This window comes from Haliaeetus albicilla, chromosome 1, assembly GCF_947461875.1.
Source record: "Haliaeetus albicilla chromosome 1, bHalAlb1.1, whole genome shotgun sequence".
Lineage (NCBI taxonomy): Eukaryota > Metazoa > Chordata > Aves > Accipitriformes > Accipitridae > Haliaeetus > Haliaeetus albicilla.
In genome coordinates, this window is record NC_091483.1 from 8,974,091 (window position 1) to 8,988,650 (window position 14,560).

General features: G+C 45.8%; 1 long non-coding RNA gene across 1 annotated transcript in view; it reads left to right on the top strand.

Annotated features, from left to right (window-relative positions):
- Nucleotides 1-3,446: 3,446 nt before the first annotated feature.
- The window catches only part of LOC138683641 (uncharacterized), a 37,006-nt gene continuing 25,892 nt past the window's right edge, over nucleotides 3,447-14,560 (top strand). Inside the window, exon 1 of the long non-coding RNA XR_011323179.1 lies at nucleotides 3,447-3,624. This is a non-coding gene — a long non-coding RNA (uncharacterized lncRNA). The remainder of the gene's footprint in view (nucleotides 3,625-14,560) is intronic.

Consider the following 14,560-nt stretch of genomic DNA (forward strand, 5'->3'; position numbering starts at 1 on the left):
TATAAATGGCTTTAAAATCAAAGAGCCAGTGAAAGGTGCTGACTGCAAAGATAGAAGTAGAGCCTCCCTCTGAGGCTGACCCTGAGACACACGATGGCAGAAACCAAATGATGGCAGAAACCAAACGGAGTAGGCTCTTTGGCCCAGTGCTCTGTACCTGCGCTGTCCCACTCCCCTTCCTTGCAGACACCGTTGGAGGCAGGATCCTGGGCTTTTCTTCTGTGAAGGGTTCAGTCACCTGATACCTGCTGAGTTGCTGGCACTGAAGGGAAGATAGTGCCTAACTCCTTTTGCATCCCAAGCTCCTTAGAAAATTAAATCATGCAGGAACAGTGGCCAGCGCTGCTATCAAATGATTTGCAATGCTCAGATCATTGTAAGCAAATTATTATTGTCCTTTGGGTGTCAAGTATGTTTCACAGGTTGGCTAATTCTGGTGGGGGCAACAGGACATTTGCCAACACGTGTTGTGTTATAACAGCTGCAGTCTTTCTAAGGCCCACCTTACTCAAGGCAGGAAAGAGTCTGAGAGGAGTGCTGCAAAAGTTTTTTTCTTTCTCTGGGAGAAGAGGTTTGCCTTGGAAAGGCAGTGACATATCCTGTTACCTGTGGGTGATGGCTGGAAGGGGTCAGCTACCTGTATTGATCCAACAACAATCACCGCTGAGGCTGTTGAATTGTTATTACTATGTAAATACTGTCTGCGTGGAAAGGAATGCCACCACATGCGTTGCTGAAGTGCAATGCCATTAGTCAGGGCAGTGCTGGAGGTAGTTGGGTCAAACAGCCATTCCCGTCCCAAGCCCTTCTCAACACAGCTGTTAAAAGCCAGCTCTGGCAAGCTCCACTTCCCCCTGCTGCCCCTCTGTGCTTGGCACTCCGGAGCCTTTCTTCCTGCTCCCTCCATCACCTGCCCAGCTCTGGAGCAGATGGTCCAAAGCCTGGGAGCCCATATTTGCCTGAAGTACGTCTTCAGAGGAGGAACAGAGATTTCAAAACACTCAAAGTTGCTGCTGGTTTGACACCAACTCCCGTGTTTATAGCATACCGTACAGGCACGGGAAGTGACGGCCTCAGCGTGTACCTCTGGGATACCCTGGCTTCGTGCAGCGCAGCAAAAGCGAGACATCTCCAAATGTTCTGTGTAGGCGTACACAGACTTTCTGCAACTGTGGCAGGATCCCAAGTTAACCAGAGCTTTGAGGTGGCTCTGCCTAGGCCTTCTCTGTATCACCAGCTCTCCGAAGAAGACCAACAAGGCTTTAAAAGTCCAAAGCTGATTATATTAGAACATAAACTAGAATAATTAACTTCTTGAGTAGAACCAAAAGTACAAAGGGCAGGTTGAAAGTAAGAGCTGTTATTGGCAATAACACCTCCCCTCTACGCACAGACACCTTCTGTCCTTGCAGGGGCTTGCTTTCTGCCAACTCAGTGGCTCTGGATTGCAGTAAACTGCACAATCCCTTCTGCCCCACAGGAAAAGCAAAACTTCTTTTGGCAAAAATTAGCCAGTCCTCTGAGCAGTCTGCCTTTTTCAAAGAGCGTAGCACCCAAATGAGAGCCAAATAAATAAAACAGATACTGTCTCTCACCGTGACTCAGAAATGGATAGTCTGGCTGGTGGTTTGTACATGCATTGCAGACATGGCTGTGATTTCTGGAGATCTGATGCCCTGACTCATGTGTAGGACATCTAGAAATCCTGGGCAAATATCCAGAGGCCGCACATTTCACCTGGACGCTATTTCCCAGCAGAAAAGGAGGAACAAACTAGGGAAACCCTGGTAATATGTGGGACCTACTGTGTCCTGCACACAGATCTGACCTGCCTGCTGCTCTGGCTGTCACTTTGCCTAAGTTAACAGACATAGAAGTGACTTTACCCTTCTGGTTTTTCGTAGTCTTTTAGTGTAAATAGCAAAACAAAAACTCTCTCTCCGCTATCATATTGCAGTATGTCTGAGATTCAGGGCACCTTTCGGAATGGATTTTGCTTTAAGAGCAGCTGTTTGGATGTTGAAGGTAGAGGGATCCAGGAAGTGGCTGAGAACCACTCCGGAAAGCCTGTGGTGGAAAGGGAATGGCTTGGGGGCTTCTTGTTTGGTTTTTCCTTTGCTGTACAATGTTAGAGGTACCGTTTTGGATTTCTCTCCTTTTCTAATTGGTGGGACATGGAGCATAATTAGGAAGTTTAGTCTTACGTGGCGCTTACCAGCTTCTGGCTGGGCAGTGAGGAATGGTAGCTTGACTGAGACTGTGCAATCAGGAACTTGTTCTTGAATGCATAAACTGTATGTGGTTATTGCCGTTCCTTTTTCATTGACCTCTGCCTTTAGATGGGGGGAACTTCCCAGAGTGAGGGCTCTCCTTAAGAGTTTGCAAAATGGCAACTATCCCTGTCAACAAAGGGATGCTTTGCTTTGGTCTTTGTTGGTCTTCCTTACCTTCCAGCCCTGAGGCCTGTGCTGAGTACAGCCAATGTGATGTGCAGCGCACGGGTTAGGAGCGAGGACCCTGAATGACCTCCCTGCTGTTAACACGTGCAGCTGCAGGAGATACTAAAGTTCACGTGAGAAGGTTCAGGTATGCGAAACAATGGGTGTGATCTGAAGGCTTGTGTGTTTGTTTTAGAGGTAAAGACACACAGTTTAATACTTCAAGTGCTCTCCTTTGATTAGCATATAATCTCACATGGGGACAGTCTGCAGGGGAAATTCTGCCCTAGGATCAGCAGACAGGGTTATTGATAAAGTGCCTAGCTGCTGATCTCTGACCATGATCACAGGTGGGAGGTATTCCAGGGAGCATACTGCTTTTCTTTGTTCTCATCAGAATGCCTGCCTAGTGGGTCCATGAAATTGGTTCAGGAAGAAAGAAATGATGCAGAAAGGTCTAATTTCACCCTTTTCAATCCAAAGATTTTTTCTTTATTCCAAAAATTATCATTCAGTTTTTACCAAGTTTTTTTTTTTTTTTCATTTCTTCTAAAATGAAGAAATCACTCAAAGAAACAGAGTGCTTTGTTCTGAGTAGAAGACGACATTTTGTTTCACCTGGACTTTTGTCTTTGGGTGTGTTTTCATTTGGATGAGAACGCATGGGAATATTCACTGTGAGGTGAGAGTTCTCTGGGCTGCCCAATGGGGACAGAACACAAAATAGGTACGTGCAGTTACCTACCCACTCATTCACTTGGTACTGCACATGATTTGAAGATACCTTTGTTTACAGGAGGGTGACCTAGGTGTATGGCTTTGTCCTTGCTGCTCATCCACCCAAACACACCTAGAAGTAAAAAGCAAGTGACAATAAATAGTTTGGGATCCTTTAAGACAAAATACAGGTGTAGTGTAACCACATCGTTTGGTCCAAGTTTCTCGAATGACAGAAGAAGTCCTAGTGAAATCTACGGTTAATTTTCAAAAGCCTGGAGCACACCCTGAAGTCGCTAACTGTGATGTTTTCCCACTGACCTCAACAGGGCAGAGTTGGGCCTATGCTGAAGACTTTTGAAAATGCTGCTCTACAATTGCGGATCTGGTCTCGTCGCCTCTTGCCAACTCAATAATGTTTCACCGCTGTAAGACACAGCAAGGTCTGGCAGCTCTGCTCGTCTCCAGCGTAAGTGCTTAACAGATACCGGTTAGTAACTAAATACACAGCATAATTGCTGAAGAGGCCAAAGCTCTTAATAGCAAGTATTGTCAAAGTTTTACGTAGTTCTTTTTCTCTCTTGGGGAGGCAGGAAAGTACAGGTAGATAACGGTGCTCATGTTGGAGTTGTTTGGGTTTACTCGGGCAGTTTGCAGTGTACTGAGCCCTGATGTTCCTTTGTTCTTTGTTTCCCCTGTGACTGTGTCTGTGTGCAAATCCCTGGGGTTTTCTTAAGGTGTACTCCAGGAATGAAGCAAGCGAGAGGAGCAAGCCCTGCTGGGAGGACAGAAGCAGAATACAAATGGGCTCTGAGTTTCAGTAGGAGACAGTGAGGAACTGCCTTGAGTCTGGGTGTGGAGGAAATATGTCAAGACTCTGAGCCAGGGCGGGATGGCACTGAAAAGCCGGGAAAGCAGGAATAGAGTTGGTAGGGTCTTGGTGAAGCCACCTGACAAGTACATGTGAGGTGGAGCAATAACAAGCACTGTAAGGCCAGCCCACAGGAAAGGAATATGATAGTGGAGAGGTGAAGACCAAAAAGATGGGCAGAGTCAAGAATGATACCTCTGCACATCAGCACAAGGCTGCTCTAGTGCTGAGGGCAGATGATTTCGGTCCCGTAAGTTGTGCTTTTGTGCTGCCTTAAACTTGGAGAAACGGGAGGAGAACGGTGCTTTGTACACCAGCAAGTTCCACTCGGAGATGCTAAAGCATTTGGTTTATGCTGGACTAATCTGGATGTAGCACTGTTGCTGTGGTGCTGCCTGACATTCCTGTGCTCTAAGGGGCGAGCTATGCAGCCAGGGCGTGCTTGTTACAGTGCTGCAGCCAGATAGCTACAAGAGGTGTGGATGTCCTGCAAAAAGGAGACCAAAAGGCACTGTGACAGCCCAGCTGCAGGCTGAATAAGGTTTTGGTCCTCGTCAAGCGAAACCATTCGATTTGTCTCAAACTAGACCCCCCCCAAAAATGTTCTGGGAATATTAACATTTTGTGAGGCAGTGAAGGAATTGCTTGGCTTCTTTTTTTCCCTCCTTCCCTTGTCTATTTACAGGAGAAGGTATTACTCAGGAGAAAGGAATGAGGAAGGTGCAAGACATTATCTTCTGATATAAGTGACAGGGCCTCTCCTGTAGAAAGACTCATGCGCTCCCATCAAGGTGGTTGTGTGGGTCTTGGGAGAATGAGACAAGTTAATAATCGTGCCTTGGACTGGGCAAAGAATGAGCTCTGAAATCCCCAGCCCCTTTCTCCATGAATGGGAAGAACCCAAAATTTTTCAGAAACGATTGAGAAGTGTTGTGAAGTGAGGGACCATTCAGAGCGTGGGTGACAGAGCGGGCAGGCCATGTGTTCTTGTTTTAATGGAGGCACGTGTACAGGAGGTGGGCTTTGCCTCACTGGAACTTACCCAAGGCATGCAGAGTACCCATCTCTTCTGAACGCTAACTCTCAAGTTGCACACAAGTCACCATACATTTTTTGTTGTGTTTTTACTTCCCCGAGCCCTGAGGATTTTGCACTGCCCAAGGACTCTCCATTTGTCTGGGTTTTGGGTTTTTTTTCTCCTTCTGAATCTGAAATCTGTCTGCAAGGGAATTAAGCAGTAGTACATGTGTATCTCGGTATGCTTGCGTGCATTCCCCCACACATGTATGCCGACATGACTCGTCTGTGTCACAGGCTGAACCCAGTTAAGGAAAGGCCCTGTGTGCATCATAATGACCTGGACACTTTCTTGCCCTGTAATGGTTCAATTCTTCTTCAGAGATGCTTGGGCTTGCTGACAGAGAGAGACAGCAGGGAGATGCTACCCCCCCTAGGATGCCAGTCTTCCTGCGTGCTTGGGACTGGCTGGCCTCACTCCTCCAGAACAGCTGCCCCAGAAACCACGCAGAGCTGTTGCTAGCTTGAGCCAGCAAAGTCAGAAGCAGGTCCCTTGGTTCCTTTATCCTGGCTTTAACTGAGATATTTCAGGCATGCATGATATAATGACAGTGTGCTGCAGCCCAAAGGTGTGGTGGAAAATCTGGTTAAGCATGCTGGCTGAGCTGCTCCGTGGATCCTCAGCTGGGACATGCTGTAAGGCACAACTCAGCACTGTTAGCACAGGAAAGACAAGAGCTGCTTCTCTCTCACTTCAGCCTGAAGAAACCGCATTTTTCCATTTTGATTTTTTCCATCGGCTCTTGCGTCCCTACATAAGAGCTTGCGTGTGTGTTTGTATTTCTAGCTGTTAGGTGCTATCTCACGTTTTTATTATGATCATCTCTTGAAGCCCCATTTGGGATCAGGGGCGCCTGTTGTACGAACCCACTTGTTTCCTCCAGATGCACCTTTTGGAGGCAAGTTATTATCTCTCAGCTGCATGGCCTCTCTAGCATGTATTCACAGTCCTGCTCTGGGTTCTCTGGCAAATTGGAGCCCTGTAAATTTAGTGTGTGATACTGCAAAAGCTCAGAGGGTCTGTCTGCAGGGAGTTTATTGTAGGATCAAGTCAAGCATCGTACCTGGGGTGTAATGTGAACTGGAGACTCAGAAATCGGAGACAATCAAAATGATGTGAGCAAGATGTGATCTGCAGCTGTGCCCTCAAAGGACTCTGCAGGCCAGCTACCTTAACATAGGAGGTCAGGGTAAACATGGGTGTCCGGCCCCTTGAGGGAAAAAAAGGCGCAGCAATTTTTGTCAACACCTGTCTCGGTCCAGCCCTTTTCAGGCTTCCAGAGCCTTAACACCCCATCCTGAGCTGAAGCAAACCGATGGGGCTGTCCTGGACTGCTTGGGCCTGCGGAGGTGTGAAATGGGGAGGACTCTGATAAGCAAGTCTTTCTCCCTCAAAAAATAATTGCCTTTTTCTTGTCCCAAATCAAGTCTAAGAGCTGCTTTTTATTTATTTAACATGAATTTCCCACAAACCATAGCATGAGGAGGATGCGGGAATGCAACTCAGACTTCTCCGTCTCGCTTACACCAACCTGAAATACTTCAGTGCATGTCAGATCAACATTAAGCTGGATTTTCCCATAGCAGTACATGCTTTATGAGCATTGCTTGCCTCCTTATTATCGTCTCTGCACCAAGCCACCTGACCACATCAGTCATAAGGTGCCCAAAATCATGTATTCCTGTGCTATACCTCACAGAGAGAGTCGGCAGTGCACAGTGGGGGACTTTGCCCTCAAGGGTGTATTACAGCTGATGGAGTTCAAAGAGGGGAATGAGGACCTGATCTGTTACTCAGTTAAACCAAAGTCCAGCAGGGAAATCCAGTGGTGTATTTTGTTCTGTTGGTTAAAAGATCAGAAGGGAAAAAAAATCTCTTTGCTGTCCTGAACGAATTGGCTTGTGTTTTGTTTGGAAAAGTGGAAACTTGTGAATCAGCAGAAACTGCATTTACAACAGCAACTGCAAGAAATTTAGGATTTTAGATGTATAACCACTAGGAATTTTTGAACAAAGGGTAAGAAGGGAAACAGAGAGAAGCCGAACTTGACAGACCTCTTGCCTTGGTGTCAGCGTGTAGTCTGACCTAGTGACGTGCATGTTTCCATTTGTAATGACTGCAAGTCCAGCATGGTTTGGTGTTTAATATGGGCTCTCTCCCTTTGTTCCGAAGCAGGGAGTGAGGCCAGCTGTGCTGAGGCCGCTGTGGCAGGGTGTGATACAGACCTGCCCGCTTTCCTGCTCCTTGCCCTCTGCTGGTGGGCAGGTGGGGGCTCGCCCCACAGGACATGGTGGAGGCACACAGCATCCCCGCAGACAAGGCTGTCTTGGCCCTGCAGCTGTGTGGGGAGATCAGAGGGACTCAGATAAGGATCACAGATGTAGCTGGCTTCATTAACTTCGTTAGGCTTCTTCCAAAGACTGCTGGGTCTCTCTGGCTGTGTGTCTTCAGGCTGCACCATCATCTAGGAGTGAAAAATGCAAGCATCCTCTCTCCTGGGACTTGCGAGGAGTGCTTCTTGTTTGTGCTCGTGATTTTCCGTGCACAGAACCCTTCTGGAGGAGAGGAAATGAGACTGCCAGGCCCAGCGGCTGGCATAGGGATTGCTACTCAGGGCTGCAGGTTTCCTTTCAGCTTCCTTGTCTGCTGCCTCAGTTTCCCCGTCTGTAAAATAAGATTAATAATCTTTGTCCTGTAAGCTCTTTCCTGGAAGAGGAAAAGGATGAGAGTGGAGAGAGGCGTAGGTGCTAGAGGAACACACCTGTGTTCCTGATGCCTGTATGCCAAGGAGGCTGTTACTCACAGAGGCTGTACTGAGAAATAGGAGCAGGTTACCTGTGCTTCCAAATGTTAGTTTCTGATCTGTAGCTGAATTTCTTACCCTTAGAGCTGCCCTTTTTGCTCACCTGCACTGGAAAGACTGTGTCCCCCTCTGTAAACATAGGTAAGTGCTTGCACAGGGGAAAATGGTCCACATCAGCATTCCTCACTTTGTGCTCTTTCTTTTGAAAAACCTTAATATTTCTTTACCTTCATCCTCTCAAACACTCGGGGCTCTTCCCATCTGGGCACTGTGAGCTGTTCATGTAAACGGTTCCTTTATTCTGGCATGCCTTTACTTAAGCCATCAGACTAAAAACTTGTATGGGTGACATGGAAAGGGAAATACAACACCTAAGCCAACAAAAGAGGGTTGGAGGAGGACAAATGGCCTGACTTGTTTCAATTCTGAATGCACACAGGCTGATCTGTGTTAGGGCAGCATTACTTGGTACCGGGAATCGAATTTCCTTTGCCTTCTCTTTGGCAGGTGGAGGATACACACACCTAAGGCAAGCCTCGGGAAGCCCTATTTTAATTGAAGGGCTTTGTCTTAGGCCTGATTGCAGCATGTGGCAGGGGCTTAGAGCAGAAGGGGACAAGGACAACTGCACTGTGCACAGCCCCAAGATTTGCCTGTGCTTGTACTTGGGCAGAAGTTTCTGCTAACGTGAGCAGCAGGGAGGTGATTAGCGATACCAGCCTTTGTGGCTAGAGTCGAGTAGAACAAAAACCCAGGGTCTTCATATGGAATATATGCAGAAGGGGACATTTTCCTTAGCTCAGGAGCCTGGAGCTAGGAATGTGCTTTTAAATCAACCTCTTGATAAATGGAGCATTCAGCAACTTCAGCTGTAGAAACTTGGTCCAGAACTCTCAAACCATGGCAAAAATCTTAGAAATGCGCTGATGTAATGATTACAGGAAAGGACAGCCTGGTGGCCATCTGCTCGTACATATTGCCTTCTTGAAGTCACGATTCTCTGGTTGTGACAACCATTTCCATAGTATAGCAATGCATAAATGAGAGTTAATAGATTCATGTTGAAAGGGAAGAGTATGAACACACAGGTTTTTTAAAAACAAATCCTGTGAAACAAGCCCTCTGAGCAACCACCAGTAGGAAAGAAATGCAAAAGGGTGGTTTCCCATTCAGGAGGTGGAATCTTAACATAGAAGCAAACTTTTTCAGATATATTCAGTCTTTTGTGGATCTGCCAGTCCAGATCGTTACAGTTGCTCCCTACCAACATACTTGTATTGCAGTGCTTATGATCTAGATGTTTCCTGCACACGAGTTGGGCAAATTCCTCAGGAAAAATCTCATTTTCTAGTAGGAGTTTCACTGAGGGAACAATTTGTGGGTGAGACTGCCATGGCACTCCTTCTCACTTAGCTGTTCATACAATGCCTAGGTATGAGACAAGGGAAGACCCACCACCTGCTTGTGACAAGACATTGTGTTCTTTACAGGTGGCCAGACACAGGAACTCTTCTGTTGTTTAATTCTAAAACTTGTGTCACTGTTTCCCCTTTGTAATCTCCTTTATTAGGCTTAACAATGCAGATATTCACAGATCCTGTATCACTAAGAGGAATAGTTATTAAAATCAACCATGGAATTATTATAGCCCCAACAACATGAATTATACTTGTGCGTGGAACACCGATGTGATATTTGCATACAAATTAATTTATGTTGTTTATATTGTGTTGCTATTTACTGTGAGCAATGATAATTGCTGGGCTGGGCAGAAGCTGTATGGGTCCTTTTCAGCTTGGATTCTGGAGGAGGTGAGCCTGCACGAGTATATCATCTGTCTCATCATTTGTCAGTCTCCTCTTAATAACTTTTGAAGGCATTGACTAATTTCATCTACATTTGACACAGGGGTAGAGGTTTTTCTGGTGGGCAGATGCAGGGACAAAGGACAGAGGTACCCGGTGAACTAGGACTCATTAATTCCACTGCTCAAAGAACAGATTGTTTGGAATTAACCTCAGGAAATGCTCTTTCAGTGGGCCCAAACCTTCCTGCAATTATATGGTGATTGTGATAATGTTTTACTTAAATCATGGGAATCATTCTATTTCAGCTTGCTGGACAGGGACATTTGCATTTACCTTCCAAAACAGGTTTTCACTTACATGTTTGTTAAGTTTTGAAAAGCCAAATCAGATCAAAATTCCTGAGCTGATTCACAGAGGAGGCACTTTCTTACAAGTGTTATGCTCAGAGGGATTAGAGGGGGGAGATCAGGAAGAACTACTAGTCTGTTCTTTAGAATGGTGCAGCCATACAAAAACACAATTTTGAGTTTAGAAACTGCTGATCCTAAGTGCTCTTAGTAGTTAGACAGAACTTGTACAGGCCCCATCCCTCAAGATTAAGTCAGATATTCCTCTTTTTCGGTTTGGAAGGTGCAGGTATTAACAAAGGCATGCTGCAAACCTGTTTCCTGAAATGGCTGTCACGGCTGAGAAAGAGGGCATGGAGCAGTTGAGTTACGGGATGGTGACATCTGCATTCTGCCTTCCCCACTGAGGAGACTGCATGTAACCATGCCTTTAGTGAGGTCCACGCCTGCATAGAGTAGCTGTGACCACTGCATGGGCAGACCAGCTGAAGTGACACACCTTTGGATGTGGGTAGAATAGCCAGAATATGGCAGTTCATGTAGAATAAGACACTAATTTTATCGGGTAAGGCTTGCCGATAGTTTGCAGCTCCTCCAAGGAGGTTCAGATCGCATTGCAGACCAGTTTCGCATCTCAAGACCATGAAGTCGTTCATGACCATTGCCATGACAGCAGGCGATCAGGTCTCTAGGCTTTTTCTCTTTCTGCAACACTACAGGTTCCCAAATAAATACGCAACACAGTTACGGTCACGAAGTGGAAGCTAAAGAGAAGTAATGTGAAGTACTTGCTTTTGAATGCCAGCGTCACATGTTTGGAGTAATTTCGTGTAGTTTTTATGTGAAGCCCAATTACTCATTGTCATTGCACAAACATCAGGTCTGTGTCTGCAGGGAATAAAGCAGAGATTTAACTTCAGATGGCAGGAGCAGTCCACTCTGGAAAGAGCACTGCTCGCAAAGTGACAAAAGGTCGCCACGTCCTCCTGTAGGAGCAACAGACGCATTTATACTCAGATGCTGCTTGCGCACAACCTCTCCTCTGCCTTATCTCAAGGCCAGAGTGAAGTAAAATTTTATTTGTGATCCCAGTGTGGATGAGGAGGGATCTAGGTGGTCACTGCGTACAAGCTTGTAGCCTTTAATTTCTCCAGTAAGTCAGTGTAGCCTCTTTTCCTCCCATTAGATGTGGAAACTGTCGTTCTGCTGTAGGATCCTTTCTTTATCTCTCTGTGTCTGTGCATAAGTCAGATAAATGAGATGCAGTTTTGTCCACAATAACTTTAGTAAAAAAGATAAGGTAAAAAAAAAGTTATAAGAAAATACTTTTTTCTGGAAAACTTTTAAGTTTACACCTGACACAGGGCCAAATGAGTTTGTTAGAAGACTCATTATAGTTCCACTGGATAGTCCAAAGTTGCTTTTGTCCTTTCAGATTCAAAACATAAATTCACTTGACACTTTTTCTGGATTGCTGAATGTCTTTGGCTGAATTTCCAGTATAACCAGAGGTGTTCCTAGGTGGAAATAGTAGGAGACCAGAAAAGATTAAAAACAAGGCCAAATTACGTAAGGGGAGGAAAGCAAAAGAGAGGAAAATGATAATTGAAAAAAAAGGTTGATTTTCTTTCTGTAAAAATATTCCAATTAAGGGCTTTTCCCCAGCACTTAGATGTGAGGCAGAAAGAGGGGAGATGCATTTTAAAGGTAAAAATCATGTAAAATAGCTATTATTTATTATCTTGCTGCTGCTGCTATTTTTGTGGGTTTCTCAAAAATGAGATCTGAATGGGGAAACGTAACAAAATTAAACACTCCCAGAACTGAGCCTTTGCATTGTACTTCTCGCTGAATATCATCAGCCTAATTCCAAGCAGTGTGAAGTTTGTTACTTGACATTACCTTGAAGGCAAATTTTTATGCCAAATATGAAATAAAAGGCTGTGATTGATATTTCCTACTTTTCATCAGAAGCAGGGAATGTGCAAATTAAACAGAATTTCCTGTTTCCAGCCTTTCAGCAAGTGCATGCTTCGGTTTGTGTTCCTCTCCCATTGCAGAAGGAACAACAACAACAAAAAAGATGCACTTGAAAAAGGACGGATCCTTGCCTTCATACTATGTCTGCGAGAATAAGTACCAAACGTGTCCAGACATGACACCATCTTAGTAAGGGCTTTGATTCACAAGTGGGAACACTTTGTATTGGGACAGCTGTTGTTATTCCTGCCCGAGCTCTCTGCTCCAGCCCTCAGAGGATACCGCCTCCGCTGCAGGGGTGTCTCGGTTGGTCATGAAGCAGCTGAACTGCCACAGTTTATAACCAAACAAGTTAAAGTAAAGCCGCGCTGGTTTCACCTACTTTACAATGTGACGAGATGCACGAGAACTTCATTAGTGTCAGATCTTCAGCTCATGAATATCCCCCCAAGACATCAAGTAGACACAGCCATTCCAGTTATACCAGGTGAATATCTGGCTTGTGCTGGGTGGCCCACCTGTGAGAAGCAGCACTAGGAACCGTGCAGAAATTAGTTGGTGCAACTCATAATAGACGATGAGATTGTAAAAGATTCAGCGTTCTCAGCTCTCTGCTCCTTCTCAACTGTTGAAGGGACACCATTGTGCTAGGCCTTTATTTTAGAGATGGGTTACCAGTTAAAGTTCTCTTGGGAAAAGGCAAAGTGCTTGGACACTCGAGGTTTAAGCCTAGCTGCCTGGTTTTTGGAGTGCACAGAGACAGAAACATGAAACGTAATGGAGGGGACAAGTCTTGCAACAGAAAAACGGCACCAAATGTGATCAGGCCATGTGTTCATCACAGCTACGAGAAGTGGTGGGCATCAGACTACAGAGAGTATCTTGCAGCAGCTAGGGACCAGCAGTGGCTCTTGGTGCTTGTCTTTCAAGAGGAGCCATAGGTGATGTGCTGCCTCTTGGTTATATTTACTGTTGTAGTCGTTTTTTGACACAATCCTGAACTGCAGAGTTTCTGAGGTGAAGTGGCCAAACTCTCTGGTGTACCTGCCTGGCACTAGCCTTTGCGGCACGTGAAGTATCGCCACACGGTGGGTCATGACGACGCATGTCCCGTAGCGCTCCCGTCCTCTGCATAGTGCTAGAGCAGGCATGGCGGAGGCCACCGGGCCCAGGACGCCCGCCGCTGCTCCATGCCCTTTCCAAACTCCGGTGTAACGCCTGAGCTGCCCAGCCAGCTCTGGGAGAGAACTTCCCTGTCAGGCTGCGCATTTTGGTGCAGCGATCAGCAGTAGCATGGCTAATAGGCTGGTGTTTAAATGGCTGTAATTAGGCTTCAAAGTAACCATTATGATGAAAGAGGGAAATCTCACATTCCTCTCCACACTATCATTTCAGGGTGTCTGGCAGCACCCCAGAAAGACAAAACTGCATCACTTGATACCACCAGAGCTACCTGTTTGCAAGGAATGTCTCACCTTTGGTTTATAAAGACCTTTTTCTCCGAAGGGGGGGTGGGGGTGGTGGTGGTATCCATGCACTTTTGAATTAAGTATTCTGTTCTCTCCATTCCTGCGGGTTGTTATCTACCCAGTATGTAAGCATTTTGCAAATATTTGACTGGAAATGACAAGAGATAAGGACAGGTGATAATCTGCTAGTGCTGCAGCAGGCATGCCCCTACCAAGCTGCACAGTGACTGCAAGGATATTTTTCAGCTTATCTTATCCTAGAATGAGTATGGTCTTTACTGAGAGCCTGCCTCTTCTGTTTACTCATTTATCCACTGCAGATTTCATTTGAATATCTGAAACACTGATATTTATTTATTGCACTAGTCATCTTTGTCCCCCGCTCCATGTTTCAGACAAACAGGGTTATGTAGCAGGAGGAATGGTAAGGGTGATGCTGCTACTGTTAAATGCCGGTACTGGCTTAGCACTGGCTTTTTCTGGAAAAGGACCTCTTTCTTTCCGAGCCTCTCCACTTTGCAAGGAGAGCAGGCTGGGGAATCTCCTCCCAAGTGCAGTTCTCTGTGCTGTGCTGTTTGTTCCAACTCCGTTTTGAAGGATATTAGCAGTTTCCATCCTCCTCCTAATTCCACTGCCATAAAACATCCTTCTTACTCATGAAGTAGAATACCTAGATCCACCTTCTTGCCTCCTGGCTAATTACTGTCATTATCTGGCTAGACAAACTTGTCATGAGATTAGAATCTCTTCACAAAACAGGGTCATCTCAGGAAGTTCTTGCTATCCGGTTTGGTGTAAATCAGTCACCTCTGCAGCTAAAAGGTAGCTCAGATTCTTGAGAATTCACACGCTCCCAGGAGGGGAGCAGAAGAGCATCTCCGCATAGGAGCTGCCTCAATAGGCACTGGGCGTTCCCACTGACATCAGTGGGGCAAAGACTACGCCCACTCTCTTGCACCTGCTCAAGGACTTGGCCTTTAAAGATACTGAGAAGTACTAACCGCTTGCATCAATTTCATTGCCTGGGTGCATTATTAATGTAATAAAGT